Below are 24,595 nucleotides of genomic sequence, written 5' to 3'. Positions count from 1 at the left end.
CAGCCTCAACATAGACCTTTCTCAGGTTTCTATGCTATCAGAGTATCCTTACCACACTACCCAGGAGATTATGAAGGTTGAAATAAGGTTAAAGAAGCCAGATGCTGGGTTTAAAGTTAGAGGACTTCATAGTGGTATGTAACTTTGGTCATTGCTTAGCTTCTCTAGGCGTCAGTTTATTCTTCTGAAAACAAGCATGATCTTCCATCCTTGCAGGGATTTTATAAGATTCTAATGAGATCATGTATGTGGGGGGTTATTTACTCTTGAATGGAAGGGAGGTGCATTTAGTTCTTGTAGTCTGGATTATATCCATACTTATTGGGGTTCCCTCTCAGATATGGCAGAATTGAATTATTCAGTGGTGGGACAGAATTGGAGACCAGCTGTGAATTTATTCATATTTTTCTTTGGTAGAGTGAAACAATTAAAGAGGTGTTCTTTTATGTTCTTTAGAACAAGGCTGAAGCGATAGCACAGCGGTAGGGCGTTTGCCTTGCACGCAGCCAACATGGCCAACCCGAGTTCGATTCCTCCGCCCCTCTCGGAGAGCTTGGCAAGCTACCGAGAGTATCTTGCCCGCACGGCAGAGCCTGGCAAGCTCCCCGTGATGTATTCGATATGCCAAACACAGTAACAACAAAGTCTCCAATGGAGATGTTACTGGGCCTGCTCGAGCAAATCGATAATCAACGGGAGGGCCTTTACTTTACTTTTACTTTTAGAACAAGCACATGAAAATAGTTTAGTTATGAGGTTTGAGTCAGCTGCCAGGGGACTTTTTGAGGCAATTGACCTCCCTTACTTTCTTGTTCCCACCTTTGGCTTCTACTGAGGTCAGAACTCTATTTGACTAGTATCGGGAGTTGAAAACTACTTGTCATGTCCATCTGAATGACCTGAAGTCAAAATCATGCTGCTCAATAGGGGGAATCTAATAATGGCATAAAAAGTTTTGTAGTAACTATATCTGCTTAAATGTGGCCTAATGTGGTTTGACAGTCCTTTTCCAATGATCTTCTTTCTACTACTTATCCTTTTCCTTATTTTGCTCACTCCTATTTCTCAGTCATAGAGAGCTTCTTTACACCTTAAGCTTTCATCAATGAGTCTTCTTCCTGTTTAATGTCTAATTCTCTACATCCACTTCGATGTAGCATGATGACCATATCTGTTCCATGATCTACACTAAGTATACAGTCTAAAACTGCATTTCTTTGTCTTATTTTTTCCTGTATACCCATTTCATAGGCGTTCACTTTTCTCTAAAATCCTCATGCTACAAAAGTCAGATCAAGGTGGATTCAAGACCTCAATATCACACTTGAATCCATAAGGTACATGGGAAAAAATGTAGGCAGAACCCTCCATGACATTGAATTTAAATGCATCTTTAAGGATGAAACACCCCTGACCAAGCAAGTGGAAACAAGCATAAACAAATGGGACTATATTAAACTAAGAAGCTTCTGAACCTCAAAAGAAATAGTGGGGCCGCCCAGTGCCATCTTGCAGCACGCAGCAACAAAGAAGAAAACCGACTGGAGGGCCCCACAGCTCCCGGAAAATGCTCCGGGCCCCAAACAGAGCCGATATCACCAGGAGGTCCCAAATGGGGTAAGTGCTGACATCTCGCCTTCTCCATATGAAATCCCGGTGACCATGAGCTTCTACAAGCATGGCTCTGGCATGCGGGTATCGGGACATTTTCTTCCAAACTGCACGGCCACTTATGCGGCTGCGTGGCATTTCCTTATATGCAAAGGGATCAATGGAAAGTAAATCATACAACATTTCTCCCTGAAAATCAGGCTTGAATATTTTGAAAACCACAACACCCAAAAGGAGAGAGAGAACAAAGGGGAATGCTCTGCCACAGAGGCAGGGTGGGATGGGGGCAATGGGGGTTGGGAGGGATACTGGGATCCATGGTGGTGGGAAATGTGTACTGGTGGAGGGATGGGTATTTGATCATTGTATAATTGAAACCCAAGCACAAAATTTGTAAGTCTACAACTGTACCTCATGGTGTCTCAATAATAAAACTTAAAAAAAAAACCTGAGGAAAAGAAAAAAACAATACTTGCTTAACCATGGCGCAATGATTAAAAAACAAGTAGAAGGTTCAGAGAACACAGAATAAATAAAAGAAATAAATGGTTTACTCAATGGAAGAAAAAAAAGAGTGGGGACTGGAGCAATAGTACAGTGGGTTTGCCTTGTACGAGTTTGCCTTGTACGAGGCTGACCAGGGTTTGATTCCCAGCATCCCATATGGTCCCCCCAGCACCTTCAGGAATAATTCCTGAGTGCAAATCCAGCTTGCCAAGCTCTTCTATGCGGGCAGAATACTCTTGGTAGCTGGCCAGTCTTTCTGAGAGGGATAGAGGCTTTTGGGGCGACCTCTAATCACCCTTGTAGGTGTTACCATATTTAAACCCTATCAAATATGGTACGACAATTACGGAAGATGTGTATTTAGTGTCTTATGATGTGTCACGCGGCCGCAAAGTGGCCACGCGGGTCCAGAAAATGTGGCGACGGCTGGGTAGTGGAGGTAGGGTTGATCCGTTGTTCATTCGATATGCCAAAACCAGTAACTACAACTGGTCTCATTCACCTGACCCTGAAGGCTTCACCGACATGGCAGCACTGAGAAGGATGAGAAAGGAGAGGTTGACAAAATCTCAAGGCCGAACTAGGCTGCCACAACGAAGGAAGACAAAAATGATCGTCTGTACTTTCAATACACGTACGCTAGCATCAGATGCATCCATCGAGGACCTGATGGTACAAGCATGAATGATCAAGTACAACATCATTGGTCTGACCGAGACAAGAAGGCACGAATCTCACCATGCCGTTTTCGACACTGGAGAAGAATTGTTATCGGAACATGCGACAAAAAAGGTGTCGGAGGCGTCGGTGTCCTTGTCAACACAAACTTGGCCAAGAGCATTGATTCATTCAAACGCCTAACAACCCGAATCGGACATTTATATTTGAATAGATGTGGCTCACTGCCTGCAGTTTCTATCTTCGTTGTCTACGCACCAACATCTCCTTATGATGAAAGAGAAATCGAGAAGTTCTACATGGAGCTGCAGAAGTTCTATAAAGAAGACCACACCTTCTACAATATCATCGTGGGTGATTTTAATGCCAAGATAGGACTGAGAAGATCAGTCAGCTGAAGAACTTCACATCGGGACCCATGGCCTAGAATGGAACGAACAGGGTGAGAGACTGTCTGAGTTCATCATGTCGACCAAGACCATCCATGGTAACTCACAGTTCCAGAAGGCCAAATCTAAACATTGGACATGGGAGTCTCCCAGTGGACGATTCCACAACGAAATAGACCACATCATATTCAATGGACGGTTTTGCCTGACCGATGTCGCTGTTGTCCCAAAATTTTGAATGGGATCGGACCACCGTCTCCTTCGTGCAAAATTCTACTTCACAGAGTGGGGAGAAAGGGCTGCAAAGCTCAAAAAGAGAACTCCCAGAACGACAACCAACTGGGAACTCTTTGGCACTATTGCGGCAACATGGGAAGATGCCATTGTTGACAACATTGACGAGGAATATGATCAACTGGTTCAGCACCTCCATGAATGTGCGAGGAATTCCAAGAGAGAGATAACCACAAAAAACGCCTATCTTCGAAAACTCTTGAGCTAATTCGCCAGCGTGGTTTGGCGCATGCCTCAGGCAACTGCAAGATAACATCCGAGCTCGCAAAGCAGTGCAGAGATGCGATCAAGGAAGACCTCAAAGAGAGAAGAGCAGAAGTGCTGGTAGATGCGGCAGAAGCTGGAAAAAGTATTCGTTATGCCCGCCTGTCCTTCGCCAACTACAAGACCAAGATGACTGCCCTCCGACATCCTGATGGATCCATCACATCCTCCAGAACGGCAATGGAGAAGATTATCCATGACTTCTACTCAAATCTCTTTGATAGCCATGTCCACTTGCCGACATACCAAATTCCACAGGATGGATATGTTGTTCCCAATGTTCTCCCTTCCGAAATCCGACATGCCATTTTGTCGGTAAAGAAACAAACAGCACCCGGCCCAGACAAGGTTCAGACCTGATGAACCTGCCATCAGTACTCATCAATACACTGGCTCGGCTCTTCACTCGCTACCTGTCTGAATGCAAGTTTCCGTCCCAATGGAAAACCAGCAGGACCGTACTACTGTTCAAGAAGGGAGACATCCATGACATTGGCAACTATCGCCCTATCTGCCTATTTTCTGTCATCTACAAGTTGTTCACTCGAGTCATCCTAAATAGGATTGGCAGAACACTAGATGAAGGACAACCATGCGAGCAAGCCGGGTTCCACAAAGGATTCAGCACCATCGACCATATCCACACAATAACCAAACTCATTGAGGTTTCTCGGGAGTTCAAGATGCCTCTCTGTTTAACGTTCATTGATTTAAAGAAGGTCTTTGATTCTGTTGAGACGGAAGCGGTCATTGAAGCCCTAGCCAATCAGGGCATTCAAGCCCAATACATCAAGATCCTCTGTGAACTGTATTGTGGATTCACTACCAGGATCTCAACCATTCTACAAAGAAGTGATCATTGATGTCAAGAGAGGGGTTCGGCAGGGTGATACCATTTCACCGAAACTCTTCAGTGCCACCCTCGAGAACATCATGCAACGACTGGAATGGGAAAGAATGGGAGTGAAGATAGATGGTCGGCTATTACACCACCTCCGCTTTGCTGATGACATTGTTTTAAAAACACCAAACATCAGCCAAGCGGCACAAATGCTGGCCGACTTTGACCGTGAGTGTGTCAAGGTAGGACTACAGCTGAATCTTACAAAGACAATGTTTATGAGAAACAGCCTCGTTCCTGATGCCCCATTCGCTCTCAACGGAATGACCATCTCCGAATGCAAAAGCTATTTGTACCTAGGTCGAGAAGTCAACATGACAAATGACCTGGCACCCTAGCTGCGCAGGAGGAAGAGAGCGGCTTGGAACGCCTTCAAGAATGTCGAAGAAATAGCTAAGAGGACGAAGAACCTCTGGCTCCGGGCACATCTCTTTGATTCCACTGTTCTTCCTGCATTAACATTTGCCTCAGAGACCTGGGCCCTACGCAAACAGGATGAGAATGCTATTCAGGTCTCCCAAAGAAGAATAGAAAGAGCTATGCTTGGAATATCACGTTTCACTCAAACGAGGGAAAAAATCTGGACTTCCGACATCCGTCGACGATCAAGAATCAGGGACGCTGTCTCATTTGCCAAGGTGTCAAAAATCAGATGGGTTGCTCCCGTAATGAGATTTAAAGACGACCACTGGACTAGAGCTGTTACTGACTGGATTCCACGGGATGTCAAAAGACCGCGTGGCCGCCCACCTATCAGATGGTCAGACTTCTTCGTGAGGATCATGAATGATCGGTTTGAGGCTCTTCATGTTCCCAGAGCAAAGAGATGCCATTGGGCTACACTAGCACGCGACAGGGACAAATGGAGACGTTACTGGCACTGCTCGAGAAAATCGATGACTAACCGGAAGTTAAGTGATTAAGTGATTAAGTGCAAATCCAGGAGTCACCCCGAATATCGCCGAGTGTGACCCAAAAAGCGAAACAAACAAAAAACAAACAAAACCCTCCAAATAAAATCTGTTTAAAAATTAAAAAATAAACAGTGACCAAAATACAAAGAGAGCCCACATAATGGGAGAATGTTTATCAAATACCCACCTGATAAGGGGTTAATATCCAGGATACACAAGACACTAGTAGAATTGCACAAGATAAATACCTCCAAACCCATCAAAAATGGGAAGAAGAAATGAACAGAAGCTCTTTCAAAAAAAGTAATACAAATAGCCAAAAGGTATGTGAAAAAATGCTCTAAATCTCTAATCATCAGGGAGATGAAAAGAAAAACAACAATCAGATATCATCTCACACCACAGACACTTGCACACTAAAAAAATAAAATATAAAAACAGCCAGTGCTGTCGTGGATGTGGGGAGAGACTCTCTTTCATTGTTGGTGGGAACGCAAACTGGTTCAGCCTTTTTGGGATACAATATGGTCATTTCTTCAAAAACTAGAAAAAGAGCTTCCATATGACCCTTCAATACTACTTCTGTGAATATATCCCGAGGGTGCAATATAGCACAGTAGAAAAGACAACTGCACCTGTATGTTCATTGCAGCACTGTTCACAATAGCCAAAATCGGGAAACAACATGAATGCCCAAGAACAGATGACTGGTTAAAGAAACTTTGGTATATCTACACAATGGAATAATATACAGCTGTTAGGAAATGTGAAGTAATGAAATTTGCTTATAAGTGGATGGTCATGGAGAGTATTATGCTAAGTGAAATGAGTCAGAAAGAGACGAACAGACATAGAATGACTGCGCTCATTTGTGGAATATAAAGTATCATAATAGGAAACTGACACCCAAGGACAGGACCAGGAAAATTGCTCCATGGTTGGAAGTCTGCCTAATGAGCTGGAGGAAAAGGCAGCTGGGATAGAGAAGGGATTGCCAAGTCAATGATGATTGGAGGGATCGCTTGGGATGGAAGATATGTTCTGAAAGTAGATAAAGAACCAAATATGATGACCTCTTATGATCCGTGTTGCAAACATAATGCACATAAGTAGAGAGAAAGAGGGAAATTGTTGGCAACAAAGCTGAACGGCTCCAATTCCAACAGGTACAGCCCGCCCCCAAGGGCCTGTGTCCCTCTCTGGGCATGCGCAGCTAGAACCAGCCCCTAGAAAGCCGGTTTTCAACCCCTGATCTGCGTGGGACGGGCACAGAGGCCCAGCTCTGGGCAACAAAGCTGAACGGCTCCAATTCCAAACAGGACACGTTCCCAACTCCTCGCCAAGTGCCAGGGACTCTTTCCGGACTCTTTTCCCACTACATATGCCATAGGAACCATAAGCTACCCTCTTAGATGGAAACTTCTCTATTTTAGCTCAGCCACTAGAAACACAGTAGCCAATAACTCATAAGCCTATCTTAACTCACACTGCATATCAAGCAGAATAGTAACAGTGAACGTGAAGGACTAAACCACACCTCTCACAATGGTAAAGCAACGCAAAAGCCCACCAAACACTCATATTGAAGAGTCTAGCCCAGATGACACCAACAGTACTGTAGTGTTAGACAACCTCTCTGACAAGGAATTCAGAAGGGAGCTACTTAGGATGCTTAGGGAATTAAAAGAAACAATGGAAACCAATGCCAATAGAAGACAAGAGGATCTGAAGGCAGAAATGAGGAAAATGCAATCAGAAATGTCAGACCTGAAAAATCTCGTAGGCGAATTGAAAAGCTCAGTGGAAGGCCTCAGCAGCAGAGTAACAGCTGCTGAGAACAGAATCAGTGAGCTCGAGGATGAAGTTCAGAGACTCTCCAGAAAAGAGCAGAAAATGGAAAAGAGACTCACAATTCGGGAACAGATGGCAAGAGAAGATCGTGATGAAGCCAAGAGGGGTAACATAAGAATTATTGGAGTCCCAGAGGTACAGGAAGAAAACCTCGATGAAGAAGAAACTGTCAAAGACATCATTGCTACAACGTTTCCAGAGCTGAAGAAAACTTGTGACCACATTCAGGAGGCCCGAAGGGTACCAGCTAGAAGAAATCCGAATAAAAATACCCCAAGACACATTCTGATCAAAATGACCAAAACCTTAGACAGAGACAAAATTCTGAAAGCAGCAAGATCGAAGAAAGAAATCTCTTACAAAGGAGCATCCTTAAAATTCACAGCTGATTTTTCTGATGAAACCCTCATGGCCCGAAAACAGTGGTGGGACATAGTAAAAAAACTCAATGAAATAAATGCCTCCCCCAAAATACTTTTCCCAGCAAGACTCTCATTCATAATAGAAGGAACAACACACAGTTTCACAGACAAACAACAGCTCAGGAACTTCATAGACTCAAAACCATGGTTACAAGAACAACTAAACGGGCTACTTTATGGCAAGACAGGCCCCTCAAATACACCCAATTTTAACAGAACAATGGGACAAAATCCCATAACAACAATCTCTCTCAATGTCAATGGGCTAAACGCACCAATTAAAAGACATAGAGTGGCAGGATGGATTAGAAAATTGAACCCAACATTCTGCTGCCTGCAAGAAACGCATCTCAATAGTCAAAGCAAACACAGACTCAGGGTCAAAGGCTGGAAAACAATCCTACAGGCAAACAGCTCCCATAAAAAAGCTGGGGTAGCCATCCTTATATCAGACCACATCGATTTCAGAGTGAGGAAGGTCATAAGAGACAGTGAAGGCCATTTATTATTGATCAAAGGATCTGTACAACAGGAAGAACTTACAATAATAAATGTATATGCACCTAATGAGAGACCAGAAAAGTACTTAAAACAACTACTCATAGATTTGGAAAAAGACATCAATAGCAACACAATACTAGTGGGAGACTTCAACACTGCTTTGTCACCTCTTGATAGATCAACCAGACTCAAGCTTAGCAAGGACATACTTCATTTGAGGGACACAATGGAAGAAAGGGACTTAGTAGATATATACAGGACACTTCATCCACAAAAAGGTGAATACACATTCTTCTCAAGCGTACATGGACCATTCTCCAAGATAGACCACATGCTGAGCCACAAAACATGCCTCCATAAAATTAAGAAAGTAGAGATGGTATCAACAATCTTCTCAGACCATAATGCGCTGAAATTAGAAGTAAATCACACACAAAAACAGAAAACTAAATCAAACACCTGGAAATTAAACAGTGCACTATTGAACAACGAGTGGATTAGACAGGAAATCAAAGAGGAAATCAAAAGATTCCTAGAAACGAATGAAAATGAGAACACGAGTTACCAAAACTTATGGGACACAGCAAAGGCTGTGTTAAGAGGAAAGTTTATAGCTCTACAAGCATTCCTCAGGAAGGAGGAGCGAGCACACATAAGTAACCTAACCTCACAGCTTAAGAGCTTGGAGAAGGACCAACAAAAGGAGCACAACCCGAACAGGAGAAAGGAAATAATAAAACTCAGAGCAGAGATTAACGAGATGGAAACCCAAAAAACAATCCGAAAGATCAATGAAACCAAGAGCTGGTTCTTTGAGAAAATTAACAGGATCGATAAGCCTCTAGCAAAACTCACAAAGAAAGGGAGAGAGAAAACCCTAATAAACCGAATCAGAAATGAAAAGGGGGTCATTACAACAGAAACCACAGAAATTCAGAGGATCCTCAGGGAGTACTTTGAGAAGCTTTATGCCACGGAACATCAAAACCTCGAGGAAATGGATAAATTCCTAGACTCCTACAGACTCCCAAGGCTGAACCAAGAAGACCTGGAATACCTGAACAGACCTATCACCATCAAGGAAATTGAAATGGTAATAAAAAGTCTCCCCAAGCACAAAAGTCCTGGCCCGGATGGATTCACTAGTGAATTCTTCCAAATCTTTAAAAAGGACTTACTCCCAATGCTCTTTAAGCTTTTCTACGAAATTGAAATATCAAAAACACTTCCGAACAGTTTCTACGAAGCAAATATCACACTGATACCAAAAGCAGAGAGAGATACCACAAAGAAAGAGAGTTACAGGCCGATATCCCTGATGAACACAGATGCAAAGATCCTCAACAAACTACTAGCAAATAGAATCCAACTACTCATCAAAAAATCATACACCATGACCAAGTAGGATTCATCCCAGGGATGCAAGGATGGTTTAACATTCGGAAATCAATCAACATAATCCACCATGTCAACAAAAGAAAAGATAAAAAGCATATGATCATATCAATAGATGCAGAGAAAGCATTTGATAAGATCCAGCACCCCTTTATGATGAAAACCCTAGCCACAATGGGTATAGAGGGGGCCTTCCTCAACATAATTAAAGCCATCTACCACAAGCCTACAGCAAGCATCATCCTCAATGGGGAAAAACTGAGAGCCTTCCCTCTAAGATCAGGGACGAGACAGGGATGCCCACTCTCTCCACTGCTGTTCAATATAGTACTGGAAGTACTTGCAATAGCGATTAGGCAGGAAAAAGATATTAAGGGCATTCAGGTAGGAAAGGAAGAAATCAAGCTCTCGCTATTCGCAGATGATATGATACTCTACTTAGAGAACCCAATAACTTCCACCAAAAAACTCCTAGAAACAATAGACTCGTATAGTAAAGTTGCAGGTTATAAAATCAATACCCAAAAGTCCATGGCTTTCCTATACGCAAACAGTGAGAGAGAAGAAAGCAACATGAAAAAAACAATCCCGTTCACAATTGTGCCCCCAGAAAATCAAGTACCTAGGAATCAGCTTAACTAAGGAAGTAAAGGACCTGTACAAAGAAAATTACAAAACGCTACTTCAGGAAATAAAAGAGGACATGAGGAAATGGAAAGATATCCCCTGCTCATGGGTCGGGAGACTTAAGATTGTCAAAATGGCAATACTACCGAAAGCATTGTATAAATTCAATGCAATCCCTATAAGGATACCCATGACATTCTTCAAAGAAATGGAGCAAACACTCCTGAAATTTATATGGAACAATAAGCCCCCACGAATAGCTAAAGCAATTCTTGGGAAAAAGAAAATGGGAGGAATCAACCTCCCGAACTTCAAACTGTACTACAAAGCGGTAATAATTAAAATAGCATGGTACTGGAACAAAAGCAGAACTGCAGACCAATGGAACAGGGTTGAATACACTGACATCTCCCCTCAATCATATGCTCATCTAATCTTTGATAAAGGTGCAAGTAATGTGAAGTTGAGTAAGGAAAGCCTCTTTAATAAATTGTGTTGGCATCACTGGACGGCTACATGGAAAAAAAATAGGCTCAGAACTCTGCCTAACACCATGTACAAAAGTAAGATCAAAATGGATTAAAGACCTCAACATCAGACCAGAAACCATAAGGTACATTGAAGATAAAGTTGGCAAAACCCTCCATGACATTGAAGCTAATGGTATCTTCAAAGATGCCATGCCACTGGCCGAGCAAGTGAAAACAGAGATAGATAAATGGGACTATCTTAAACTAAGAAGCTTCTGCACCTCCAAAGAAACAGTGACCAAAATACAAAGACAGTCTACAGAATGGGAAAGGATATTCAACGAATACACATCTGACAAGGGGTAGATATCCAGGATATACAAAATACTGGTTAAACTCCACAAGAAGAAAACATCCAACCCCATCCAAAAATGGGGCAATGAAATGAACAGAAACTTTCTCAAAGAAGAAATCCGCATGGCAAAAAAGTACATGAGAAAATGCTCTACATCATTAATCATCAGGGAGATGCAGATCAAAACCACAATGAGATACCATCTCACACCTCAGAGACTGGCCCACATTCAAAAGAACAAAAGCAACCGATGCTGGCGTGGATGTGGCGAGAAAGGGACCCTCCTTCACTGTTGGTGGGAATGTCCACTGGTTCAGCCTTTCTGGAAAACAGTGTGGACGATTCTCAAAAAATTAGAAATTGAGCTCCCATTTGACCCAGCAATACCACTCCTGGGAATATATCCCAGAGAGGCAAAAATGTATAGTCAAAGTGACATCTGCACTTGTTTGTTCATTGCAGCACTCTTTACAATAGCCAGAAACTGGAAGAAACCTGAATGCCCAAGAACAGATGACTGGTTAAAGAAACTTTGGTACATCTACACAATGGAGTACTATGTAGCTCTTAGAAAAGATGAAGTCATGAAATTTACGTACAAGTGGTACAATATGGAAAGTATCATGCTAAGCGAAATGAGTCAGAAAGAGAGGGATAGACATAGAAAGATTGCATTCATCTGGGGGATATAAAGTAACAAAGTATGAGATTAATACCCAAGAATAGCTGAGATCAGCACCAGGACGATTACTCCATAACTTAGAGGCCAGCGGGTATCCTAGAGGAAAGGGCAGTTCAGATAGAGAAGGGAGCACTAAATAAAGGATGTTTGGAGGATCCTCCCAGGAGGGGAGATGCATGTCGAAAGTAGACTATGTACTGAACATGTTTGCCACTCAATGCCTCTTTTGCAGACCACAACACCCAAAAGGAGAGAGAGAACACAGGGGATTGCCCTGCCACAGAGACAGGGGGGATGGGGGGATGGGGGTGGGAGGGATATTATCCATGGTGGTGGAAAATGGGCACTGGTGGAGGGATGGGTATCTGATCATTGTATAATTGAAACCAAAGCACAAAAAATTGTAAATCTACAACTGTAAAAAAAAAAATAAAATAAAATAAAGGGGGAAAAAAAAGGAAAAAAAAAGAAAAAAAAAGAGGGAAATTGTTTGCCATAGAGGCAGGGAGAGGGGTGGCATAGGATGTGTGAAGGGATACTGAGGACATTGATAGTGAAAAATGTATAAAGATGGAGGGACAAGTGTTAGATCTTTGTATTACTGAAACTCAAACATGAAAGCTTTGTAACTGTATCTCATGGTGATTCAATAAAAAAGAAGCAATAAAAATCCCTCGTGCCAGCTTCTAGTTCTGTCTTCTTTTGCCAACTTTTCCAATCCCTGCATCTTTAATTTTCCTAAGGTCTTGACTAAGGACCTGAAGATTTTCCTTGCACTCTTTCTTCTCCACTTACATTCTTATCTTTCTGCCTCAGTATCTCCTCTTACCTTACGATTCAAGTTCTATCTCATTCCCCTACTGCCCATGTTTTGGTTCCCTCCTACCACAATAATCTAAATAACAGACACCTCCTTAATTCAAGTCAGCCTAGGTCCTACCTAGCACCCACTAATAAAACTCAGTCCAATTTGCTTCTATTTTAGTGTATCATATGACAGATCATTGTTGCCTGCAGTTCATTGGTAGTGACCAGATGTCAGTCACCTCTGGGGATGCAGTTCATATTGAACCTCCTAACATGTGTTTCATCAACTTGGATAAAATAATTCTTAGTCTTCTATTAAATAGTGACCACTGGTTCAGCTGTGTTCCAGAGCCTGCGTCCTTAAGCAGGCCTGACATGACTCAGTGACCCAGGACAGAACTCCACCTTTTACTCTTCCTCTTTTTTATGTGTCAACATGTACACTGATGTGATGATGATGATGATGCGGGAAGGGGGAGCTGGTTACATATGTTTTGTGTCACTGTCAGAAACTACTAGATGCCACAGGGGTGATTGTCTGACTATTACTGTTCTGTGTGAGTGCCATGCACTTAATCTGACTATTGTATACAGGAGATAGTGGGGGGAACTTCCAGGCTTTGAGAGAGGTGTATGTGTTCTATGTCTCTGTATTCTGTGTGTGCTCATACTGTTAGTGTGACAAATGCTGTGCCGGTGATTGAGATTTGTTCAATGGTATCTTACTGAGATAGTAGGAATACTATGAGAGATGTATTACATTTAGTTGACAGGGAACTTAGAAGCACGTGTTTCATAGTGCTAGTTGTATAATGAGGACATTCTATGTGTGACTAAGTATATGTATTTTTAAGGAACCTGACCTATGTGGTGAGAGGTCAGGAACTCCAATCCCAAATCCCACTTCTTATAGCTCATACCTTCAAATATCTAGTTTAAGATGATTGTGACCAAAATCTTATTTAAGCTGCTCTATATCTCATTTCACTCCTACAATGTAGGTCAGGTCAGGTCATCTTTCAGTTCATGTGATTTACTGCAAACCATGAGCCATGCTCTCTAAATACTGGGATTATGACTATCAGAGATGGAGAAGCCAGAGAGAAGTATTTGGAAAAGAAGGAAGAAAAGGAGGAGAAAAGAGAATAAAAGGTGTAAAGGGAAATGAAGGAAAAAGTGGGTGGTGGAGGAAGAGGAGAATAGTAGAATATGAATAAACACTTGGAGGTGTTTCTCAGGATCTGAATCACTATTCTAGGCTCTGGAGATACAACTACTTCAAGTGAAATCATCAACCTCTAAGGACAAGTTCAGGAGGCTACAGGAGAATCAAACAGATGAGATTTTATTTTTATCTGCGGGATAAGAAAAGATCTTCAAAAGGAAGATTTATTTTATCTGCTGTATGAATATATAATGCCTGTGAAATAATTTCTTTCTGATTCTGGCACATGGGCACATGAGAACATTTCCATTTACTTTTTTGGTTGCCCAATCTCAAGTTGAGGGTGTTACCTTTAGTATATTTCTCTTTTTCACTTCCAATCATGATGTCAAACATTGCAAGGACTTATGTATTTAGTTATTCGCTCAACAAACAGTCATTAAATTTAAATTCTTCTGGGCATGACACCAGGACTTTGGAACCCTGGGTAGAAGAGATAGTACACTAGGTAAAGCGCTTGCCTTGCACACTGCTGACCAGGGTTCAATCCCTGGCATCTCATATGGTCACCCTGAGAACCACTCCTGACTGCAGAGCCAGGAACTGAACACATCTGAACTTCTCCCTGTGTGGACCCCTTTTCCCCCTTCCAGGGAGGTATAATTGCTTATGACAAGAAAGAAGAATGTCCACAAAAATAGCTAGCCTGCCAGGACAGAGGAAATATCACAATGTTGCCTTGAACCTTTCTGCTCAGGGAAAGTCTATAAGTGGTAGCCTATCTTAGAATCCAATGAATAGTTCTGGTACAGGCAACAATTGAACAAGTATTAATGGGGTTTATGGCATCCTTACTAAGCTTCTGTCTCATACATTTTTTCACCCAGTACTGCACAGTAGATGTTTGTATCCCTACCTTACAACATCAAAGCAGCTTCCACTTGCATGATGTTTTTTATATTGCAGGCAGTTAGTCTCAAAAAATTATTTTCATTAAGGCATTTTGTCCTTTGTAACTATTTTAGGAACTAAATATTGTCATCATTCTTATCCATGTGGTAAAACTGAGATACCAAGACCTTGAAGTTAGCAAACTCCAGAACAGAATTCATACTGAGGAATTCTGGTTCCTGAATTTGTGCACTTAAACCCCATGCTGATAGAAAAACCAAAGACAAAGCAACTTGCCAAATTTATGCAGCAAATTTGTATTTGTTCCAACACACCTGACACATAGCTTAGCCATTCCTCTGATGGGCCCATTATTTCCCCAGTTTTCATTACTAACACTCCAATCTCATATAGACTCTGAAGGCTGACTTTTCTAAAGAGTTTTTTTTTTTACCTCACCCCCGCCTACGACCTGCTTTTTACTCAGTAGAAATTTGTAGTTTTCACACCAGTCCATGCCCTGAACAGCAAAGGCCAGGAAAGTAGACTGGGCTGCCACCAAGTGGGTGGCATTTGCTGGAGGCATTTTCCATTCAGTGAGTGTTTTCATGCCTGCAAAGACTAATGGAGAGATCTGAGGGAGGAATGCTGTGGGCCGGCCTGGAACAATCTCTCCCAAGCCTCCCTGGGAGGTATATGCATATCTGGGAGTGTTTATGCACGTATGTACCTGTGTTTCCACATGTGTGTCTGGGTGGACAAGAGTGGAGACTGGAGAAGGTACACATTGATGCTCTGTTAAAATCTCTGTGTGTCTGTTACTGCAATTGTGTAGGGGAATACATGTGAGTATATGCATATATATGATGGGAGTGGTTGTGTATGTATACATCAATCTGCATGTGAAGTGGGGCTCTGTAGTACAAAGATAACCACTTGTGCTGATTTGGCTGGCCTCACATTGGTGCTGATCTGCCACACCACATTGGGTGCACCTGTTGGCCCATTTCAGAAGCCCATAACAGAGGTCATCATTTCTGCCTACACATAGACTCTTTCTAAAGGTCTCTAAACATTGACTAGGGAAAGAAGAGACCACTGTGAGGGACGGAGGTAAATACATACTAGCCCAGGATCCTAAAATCCACCATCATGGTGTTACTGAGGAACTGGACTTGACATTGGTTGCCACCATGGGAAGAGTCTTTTATGTTGAAGCACTGCAACAACTCCTCCAATCTCCCATAGCAAAGATGGTTACTGTTTATCAATGTGTCTGGTCAGGAAAAGAGAAACAACTATGGGTCATTCAAAAGATAGAATTTCTTCCAGGGGGTTTAATCCAGGAAGTGCATACTCATAAGTCAGTCTGTCTTGTGGACCCTGACGCTGTGTGACTTGGTTAAGTTACTTAAACTCTCTGTTTCTCTGTATACTCATGTGTAAATTAGATATTTTAACAGATTAATGTATCTCACAGGCATGTAGAAAGGATTAAATGAGCAAAGCCTTTGAAAGTGTTTGTTGTTGAGAGTAGAGCCTACAAGATAGCAAGTACTATATATATATGTATAGATATACGTATATAGCAAGTACTATATATGTATATATTCTCAGTGGAGGGGGTGGCTAATAGAAAGATGATGGCTATGAAGTAGAGATGGAGTTTTGAATTTCTAGAGTCTTAGAATACCCACTAGAAGTGGAAATTTTCTTCCCTCTGGAGTTCTGTCTACCCCTAAATCTTGTCAGAAAACCCTTTCACATGGACAGGATAGCAGCAGAAATTGTTAATAGACAGTTGTCTTGCCTATTGGCTCTAGGTCAGGGCCCTTAACCCTCTTATTACCAAGACTACTCTTACAATTCAGTTTCCAGATGTTCATAAACATCAGAATACACACCAGAAGCTCACCCCAATTCCAGGCGTGTGTCCCAGACATGTAATCCCAGGCCCTTGGAACATCCATGCACACCTGCACAGCTCGTGATTCACAAAGGACTCATGAGCCATTAGCTCATTTAGCAGGCACAACAGTCCTGGGAGATCAAGATTCTTAAACTTTTATTTTCTTACTACAGACAGAAGCTGAGTCTCAGGGAGCTTGAGCAATTTTGCCAGGGGTACACAGCTAGTACATGGCAGAGGCAGGGCCTGAACATCTGTCTGATGTCAGGCCCACCTATATAATCACTTTGACCATGGGTCCTGAGGATATGTGGACATGTATATCACTCCTAAAGGAATATAAGTGCCCTGAAACCTCTCTGTATCTTTGTTTAGTAGTTCCCAACAGTGCCTGGCATAGAGCTGAATACACAATGGAAAAGAGCCCACCGGGCAAACATTAAAGACACATTTAGTTTAGCTTGCAGAATGTTTCTGGATATTTTAAAGTTAGTTACCAAGATTGCAAAATGGGGTGGCTTTATAGAGAAATTCAAATATTTTGCTCCTTTCAAAAAGTTCAGGAGCCCCAGAAAAACTGGGCTTGCAGTTCAGCATGGCAACAATAAACTCTATTAGATGAGCCATTGCTCCTAAAGTTGGGAGAAGTGATTTCCACTTAACCCTAGATCAGCATCCCCCACTCCTTGTTTTCACTCCAAACTGCCACTCCTCCACCCACTTGTCTATGTCTTCCTGACATTCATTTTTTTACTTTATTTGCATTTCTCATTAGACCTAAATGAACATTGGATTGGTGATTCAGAAGTATACTAAGAGTCCAAGAGAAACCCTGCGGATAAAAAAAGCTGCTCTTCATTATTAGTTATGCATTTATTTGTTCTCTCATCTATTTCTCAGGCCTCTCTACATCCGTCCTATCTAATAGACAAAGTAAACCAGGGACACAAGCATTTTGTTGCTCATAAAGGGCTTTGGGATGGTAGTGGCCAGGGGTATTTCTTGTAGCCAAAGTGAAATAAGGGGGCATATTCCAGGAAAACCCTCTATATGATTCTGGAAAAAAGGGTGGGATTGTGAAACGGAAGCAGAAGGGCAGTAAAATTAGTAGCAGCAAATAAGCATGGAGGTGGTATGCCTAGGTTGTGTATTGGGGCCTTGCAAGGATATAGTTTGATAGGATCTTGAGGTGATAGGAAGGTAAAAGAAGTATGAAGTGTGGGAATTAGTATTTATTGACTCCTCATCTATGGATATCCTATGGAGTCTTATGGAAGTCTTATGTGGCACCCCGTGGAGGATTTATATACAGGAGCTTGGTTAGTACTCACAGTGCCCTGTGAATGAATCTAATGAGTAAAATGTTATGTTAATGGAGGCTCAGACATTGTACGATTTGCCCAAAGCTACACAGCTAGATGGGAGGAGCTGAAATTGCCCCTTTGGTCGTTTTCTGTACTGGGAAAAGGAGGGCTGGGGTCCATAAAAGGCATTAAGCAGGTGAGTGGCCAGGTTGGCCATGCCTTCCAGGCTGTAGGCAGCCTCAGGAAAGACATAAGTGGAAGACTCTTATGTGTCTTATGCCTCTCCTTCTCACCAGAACTTATTCTCTTTAAGTTTTATGGCACTACCTAAGTAGCTCTTTATCTCTATTGTCTTGTGGACAATTCAGGTTCCTGAATTTTTTATGTGGACAGTGGCAGGAGTTTTTCAGATTTTTCCTTACTTTCCATTCATTCTCTGCTGTAGCCTGAGTGAACTTGAAAGAGCCAGGCCAAGGATCATCTTCACCCCCAACTCACACCCACTCATTGACTAGGAACTCTTCAAACAAGTTCGCATAGCCTGAAGGATCTAATTTCCTGTCAGCTTTTCCCTCTGTCTTGACTCTTTTTTGACTACCTCATCCTTTCAGTGCCTGGCACACTCCTTGTGTTCTTTCAGAATCAATCCGGGTGATACTTCCTCACAATTGTATGCCCTTATTTTCCCCTATTTATTTATTTACTTTTCTTTAAGTTTTCAGGGTACCTTAAATATCCAACCCGCATGGCAGAGCCTGGAAGCTATCCGTGGTCTATGCAAAATAGACCAAATTGATATGCCAAATCCAGTAATAAATGGATCTCATTTCCCTAACCCTGAATACGCAGAGTCGAGAAGGATATGGAAGGAGAGGCTGATAAAACACCAAGGCAGACATAGGCTGCCAAAACGCAGAAAAACAAAAATGATTGTCTGTACTTTTAATGCTCGTACGCTGGCATCTGCTGCATCCATTGAAGACCTTATGGTGCAAGCGCGAAAGATCAAGTACGACATCATTGGTCTGACCGAAACGAGAAGACATCAATCCCATCATGCTGTTTTCGACACTGGAGAAGAACTGTTCCTTGGAACATGTGATAAAAGAGGCGTCAGTGGTGTCGGTATCCTTGTCAACACAAACTTAGTCACGAGCATTGATTCATTCGAATGCCTAACAACCCGAATCGGACGATTACACTTGAATAAATGTGGCTCACTACCGGCAGTTTCTATCTTTGTTGTCTATGCACCAACATCCAGTTATGGTGAAAGAGAAACTGAGAAATTCTACATGGAGCTGGAGAAGTTCTATAAAGAAGATCACACCTTCTACAAGATCATTGTCGGTGATTTTAATGCCAAGATAGGACCAAGAAGATCAGTCGATGAACTCTACATCGGAACCCATGGCCTAGAATGGAACGAACAGGGTGACAGACTGTCTGAGTTCATCATGTCAACCAAAACCTTCCATGGTAACTCACAATTCCAAAAGGCTGAATCTAAACGTTGGACATGGGAGTCTCCCGATGGACGGTTCCACAATGAAATAGACCACATCATATTCAATCGGCGGTTTTGCCTAACCGATGTTGCTGTTGTCCCAAAATTCCAAACGGGATCAGACCACCGTCTTCTTCGTGCAAAATTCTATCTCACAGAACGAGGAGAAAAGAATGCAAGGTTTAAGAAGAGGACTCCCAGAACAACCACCAACTGGGAGCTCTTTGGCTTTATTGCGGCAACATGGGAAGATGCCGTCATTGACAACATTGATGAGGAATACAATCGAATGATTCAGCACCTCCATGATTGTGCAAGGAATGCCAAGAGAGAGATAACCTCAAAAAACCGTCTTTCTTCGAACACTCTTGAACTTATTCGCCAACGTGGCTTGGCACATGCCTCAGGCAACCACAAGCGAACATCCGAACTGGCAAAACAGTGCAGAGAAGCCATCAAGGATGACCTCAAAAACAGGAGAGCAGCAGTACTGGTAGATGCAGCAGAAGCTGGGAAAAACATTCGTAATGCCCGCCTGTCCTTCACCAACTACAAAACCAAGATGACTGCCCTCCGACATCATGATAAATCTATCACATCTTCCAGAAGGGCAATGGAGAAGATTATTCATGACTTCTACTCAGATCTCTTTAATAGCCACATCCACTTGCCCACATACCACATACCACATGATGGATATGTCGTTCCCAATGTTCTCCCTTCCGAAATCCAACATGCCATCTCGTCGGTAAAGAAACAAAGAGCACCTCGCCCAGACAAGATCAGACCTGAACACCTGAAGAACTTACCATCAGTACTCATCAATACATTGGCTCGGCTCTTCACACGCTACCTGTCTGAATGCAAGGTTCCATCCCAATGGAAAACCAGTAGGACTGTACTACTATACAAGAAAGGAGACATCCACGACATTGGCAACTATCGCCCAATCTGCCTATTGTCTGTCATCTACAAACTATTCACTCGAGTCATCCTGAATAGGATTAGCAGAACACTAGATGAAGGACAACCATGTGAACAAGCTGGATTCCGAAAAGGATTCAGTACCATCGACCATATCCACACAGTAACCAAGCTCATTGAGGTATCTCGGGAGTTCAAGATGCCGCTCTGTCTAACGTTCATTGATTTAAAGAAGGCCTTTGATTCTGTTGAGACGGAAGCGGTCATGGAAGCCCTAGCCAATCAGGGCATACAAACTCAATACATCAGGATCCTTCGTGAGCTCTATTGCGGATTCACTACCAAGATCTCACCATTCTACAAAGAAGTAATCATCCATATCAAGAGAGGGGTTCGGCAGGGTGATACCATTTCACCAAAACTCTTCAGTGCCACCCTCGAGAACATCATGCGACGACTGGAATGGGAAAGCATGGGAGTGAAGATAGATGGTCGGCAACTACACCACCTCCGCTTTGCTGATGACATCGTTCTAATAACACCAAACATCAGCCAAGCGGCACAAATGCTGAACGACTTTGACTGTGAATGTGGAAAGGTTGGACTACAGGTGAATCTTACAAAGACAATGTTTATGAGAAACAGCCTTGTTCCTGACGCTCCATTCGCTCTCAATGGAACCACCATCTCCGAGTGCAACAGTTATATATACCTAGGTCGAGAAATCAACATGATGAATGACCTGGCACCTGAGTTGCACAGGAGGAAGAGAGCGGCTTGGAATGCCTTCAAGAGCATTGAAGAAATAACTAAAAGGACAAAGAACCTCCAGCTACGAACACATGTCTTTGATTCCACTATTCTTCCTGCATTAACATATGCCTCAGAGACCTGGACCCTATGAAAACAGGATGAGAACGCTATTCGGGTCTCTCAAAGAGGAATCGAAAGAACTATGCTTGGAATATCACGATTCACTCAAATGAGAGATAGAATCCGGAGTTCTGATCTTCGTCAACGCTCAAGAATCAGGGACGCTGTCTCATTTGCCAAGACATCAAAAATCAGATGGGCTGGACACGTAATGAGGTTTACAGACAACCGCTGGACTAGAGCCATTACTGATTGGATTCCACGGGACATCAAAAGATCACGTGGACGCCCACCTATAAGATGGTCAGACTTCTTCGTCAAGACCCTAAATGATCGGTTTGAGGCTCTGCATGTTCCTAGAACGAACAGATACCATTGGGCTACGCTAGCACGCAACTGGGATGAATGGAGACGTTACTGGCACCCGCTCGAATAAATCGATGAAAACGGGGATTAAGTGATTAAGTGATTAAGTGATATTTTCCCCTTCTCCCCATCTTGGTTACATGGCCCTGCTCTAAACTTCACTTCTAGAGTCTCCCAGACTCACCTCCACAATAGCAGACTGTAATAAAAGCACTTTTATTCCTGTTCCCCAAAAAGACAGGGTGTTCCACCTGAGAAGAGCTGAAAGCCAATAGAATAGAGTAAAACATGGTTCTTTAATAAAGTAAACATTTTAATTGATAATAGTGTTATTGAGTAGAGTCTATTCAAATTGCCCAGCTTTTAACTAGTACTGTAATTTAGTAGATATGTGCATTAGATAGGTCCCTTTGCCTCTGTTTGTCTCAATTTCCTTATGTCAATATGGATTATAACAATCAAATTTCCATAAAAAATTGTAAGAAAGGAAATATTTTATGAAAACCATGTAGAAAACTCTCATCTTGCAGTAAATGCTCAATAAATGCAACCATTGTTAACTCACTTCTGTATTCCCAGAGCCTGGCAAACAGTACATGTTTGGAGGCTAAACCTGGGGCTAAGGTACCCCCACCAGGAATAACTGGCTTTCTTGGACAGAGGTCTACCTGGAAGATGAACCCATGACTAAATGCTATGAAGTTGGGACAGATGTGGCCCCTAAAGAATCACTACTAAACTTCAAAGTTAATGGCTGCTGTATGTATGTGGCAGCTCCTATAAGTTCCAGTCACCATCTTCCTTCATCAGTGTAGTTCTAGTAGTCAGCTGACATCCCACTAGTCTATGTCCAGGTCAAATTCTACTGCTGAACAATGAGTGAGCAAGTTGCTCAGGGAACTAGAGTCTCAATAGGGCCAGGTGTTTACTAGAACCAGGGTACCCACAACATGATACTAGCTCAGAGCCTAGTCAGTGTGTCTCCAATCAGCAATTAGCATTTAATTAATAGGGCTTCAAAATGATAGTTCTTCAGTTTGAATGCTAGCATGGGCAGGGAGTCTACAGGAACGGCCATCTGGGGAGTGTTAAGTTTGAATTACAAGAGTTTGAATTACATAAGCGAAGGAACCAAACATTCTAATTTGGGCTCAGTCATGGCTCTGAGCAAGCTGCATGGTGCCCATCCCAGTGGCAAATGAAAGTCAGTTGCAGGTTCTTGATATCACTTGTTTTTGTCTAGATTCCAGTGTCTCCAGTGGCCCTGGAGTTGGACAAAAAGTCTAAGCTTCCCCAGGTGCACATAAGAAGTTTCTTAGTGTATCTCTAAGGGCCCCTAAGAACTAAATTCTGAAAACTTGCACAAGTTGCACATGACTTAGTCAACTGTGATAATCTATGACATCCCAGCCAGGCCTCATCACTAAAGCTGTGATCACTTCTTCTACTTCTTACTCTATGGGAGTGAAAAGGATTTCTGTAAATTTTTAAGCACTGTGATGGACTCCCCAGATTTTGGGGCTAGAAATTCATCCATCAGGTTCTAGGAGTTACTGTCCCTGAATGTTTCTGAGTCTAGTTATTATAACCTTTACTACCACAAGTACATGGGCAAAAAACTAATGAGTAAGGAAGCCACCATATGTATTGTGCAGCCCTCTGAAGTAGGCATTGTTTTTATTGTCACCAATTACAGAAAAGGAATCTAATTTATCAAGTAGTTTATGGACTGGGAGTTTACTAAACCCCAAGAGGTCCCACTCTGAAATCTATGTTCTTAACAAATAATCAAAGGACAAATTCTCTTTATTTTGGGAGGCCTTAACTTTTTTTTAATGTGGGAGTACTTCTATTTATTCAGCCATTGATTAAGCTGATTGCAGTGGGCATGAACTCCACATTATTTTTTAATTTTTTTCTAATTGGAACACAGTAGGATAGAGTTACAAAGTTTTCAAGTTCAAGATTCAGCCGTACAATGATCGAACACCCATCACTCTACCAGTGCACACTTTCTACCACCAGTATCCCTAGTATATCTCCCTCACCCCAATTCCAGTCCTCACCCTGTTTCCATGGCAGGCAACTTCCCCAATACTTTCTCTCTCTACTTTTGGGCATAATGTTCTGCTCAAATTTTCCAGCCAATATTAAAGACTACCTGCCACAGGGAGATGCTAGATCATTTATTGTCCATTGCTCATGTTGAATATCTTGGGTGCCACGGCCATGCACTTCTGGAATCCTACATTGTAATTGGTTGGGTTCCAGAGACATTTCTGTAGGGCACTAAACCATTTTGGGACTCAGTTGGATATCTCTGGACCAGGGTTGTTGGTGTGCTAAGATGGTGCCTGGAGGCACATTGTGGGTGTGACAACCAGGCTGAAGAGTGGGCAGGGAGCCAAGGAGGGACATCCCAGCACTTTTGCTTCTATGTGGCTGGCATGGAGATTTAGTCCTGGAACCTGCATACCTTGGCCTTGCTTGTGGAAGCTCTTGGTCACTGGGATTCCATCTGGAGTAGGTGGGGAGACAGCACCTGCTTCATGTGGGGTGCCCCAGTGAAATTGGCTAGGTATGGGGCTCTGAGATATCTCCGTCTATGTGTTGTCTTCTGAGACTCATTGCTGTGTTTCTGGACCATGGTTGTTTGTGTGCTAAAATGGTGCCTTGAGGCACTTTGTGAGAGTGACAACCAGGCCAATGAGTGGGCAACGAGCTGGGAAGGGACAGCCCGGAATCTCTGCTGCCATGCGGCATGAAGATTTAGTCCTGGAACCTGGATACCTGGGCCTTGCTTGTGGAAGCTCTTGGTTGCAGGGATTCCATTTGGAGTAGGCAGGGAGAATGCACCGGTTCCATCTGGGGTTCCTCGGTGAAATTGTCTTGATATGGGGCCTAAAGAGATATCTGGCTCTGTGGTACCTTCCAGACTCACTGCTGTGTCTCTGGCTTTTGATCTCTTTTGAGATTTATTGATGGGTA

This window comes from Sorex fumeus, unplaced genomic scaffold (assembly GCF_029834395.1).
Source record: "Sorex fumeus unplaced genomic scaffold, SorFum_2.1 ptg000073l, whole genome shotgun sequence".
In the NCBI taxonomy this organism is placed as follows: Eukaryota; Metazoa; Chordata; class Mammalia; order Eulipotyphla; family Soricidae; genus Sorex; species Sorex fumeus.
The sequence above is the reverse complement of the archived record's forward strand: the minus strand, read 5'-3'. Positions refer to the sequence as shown.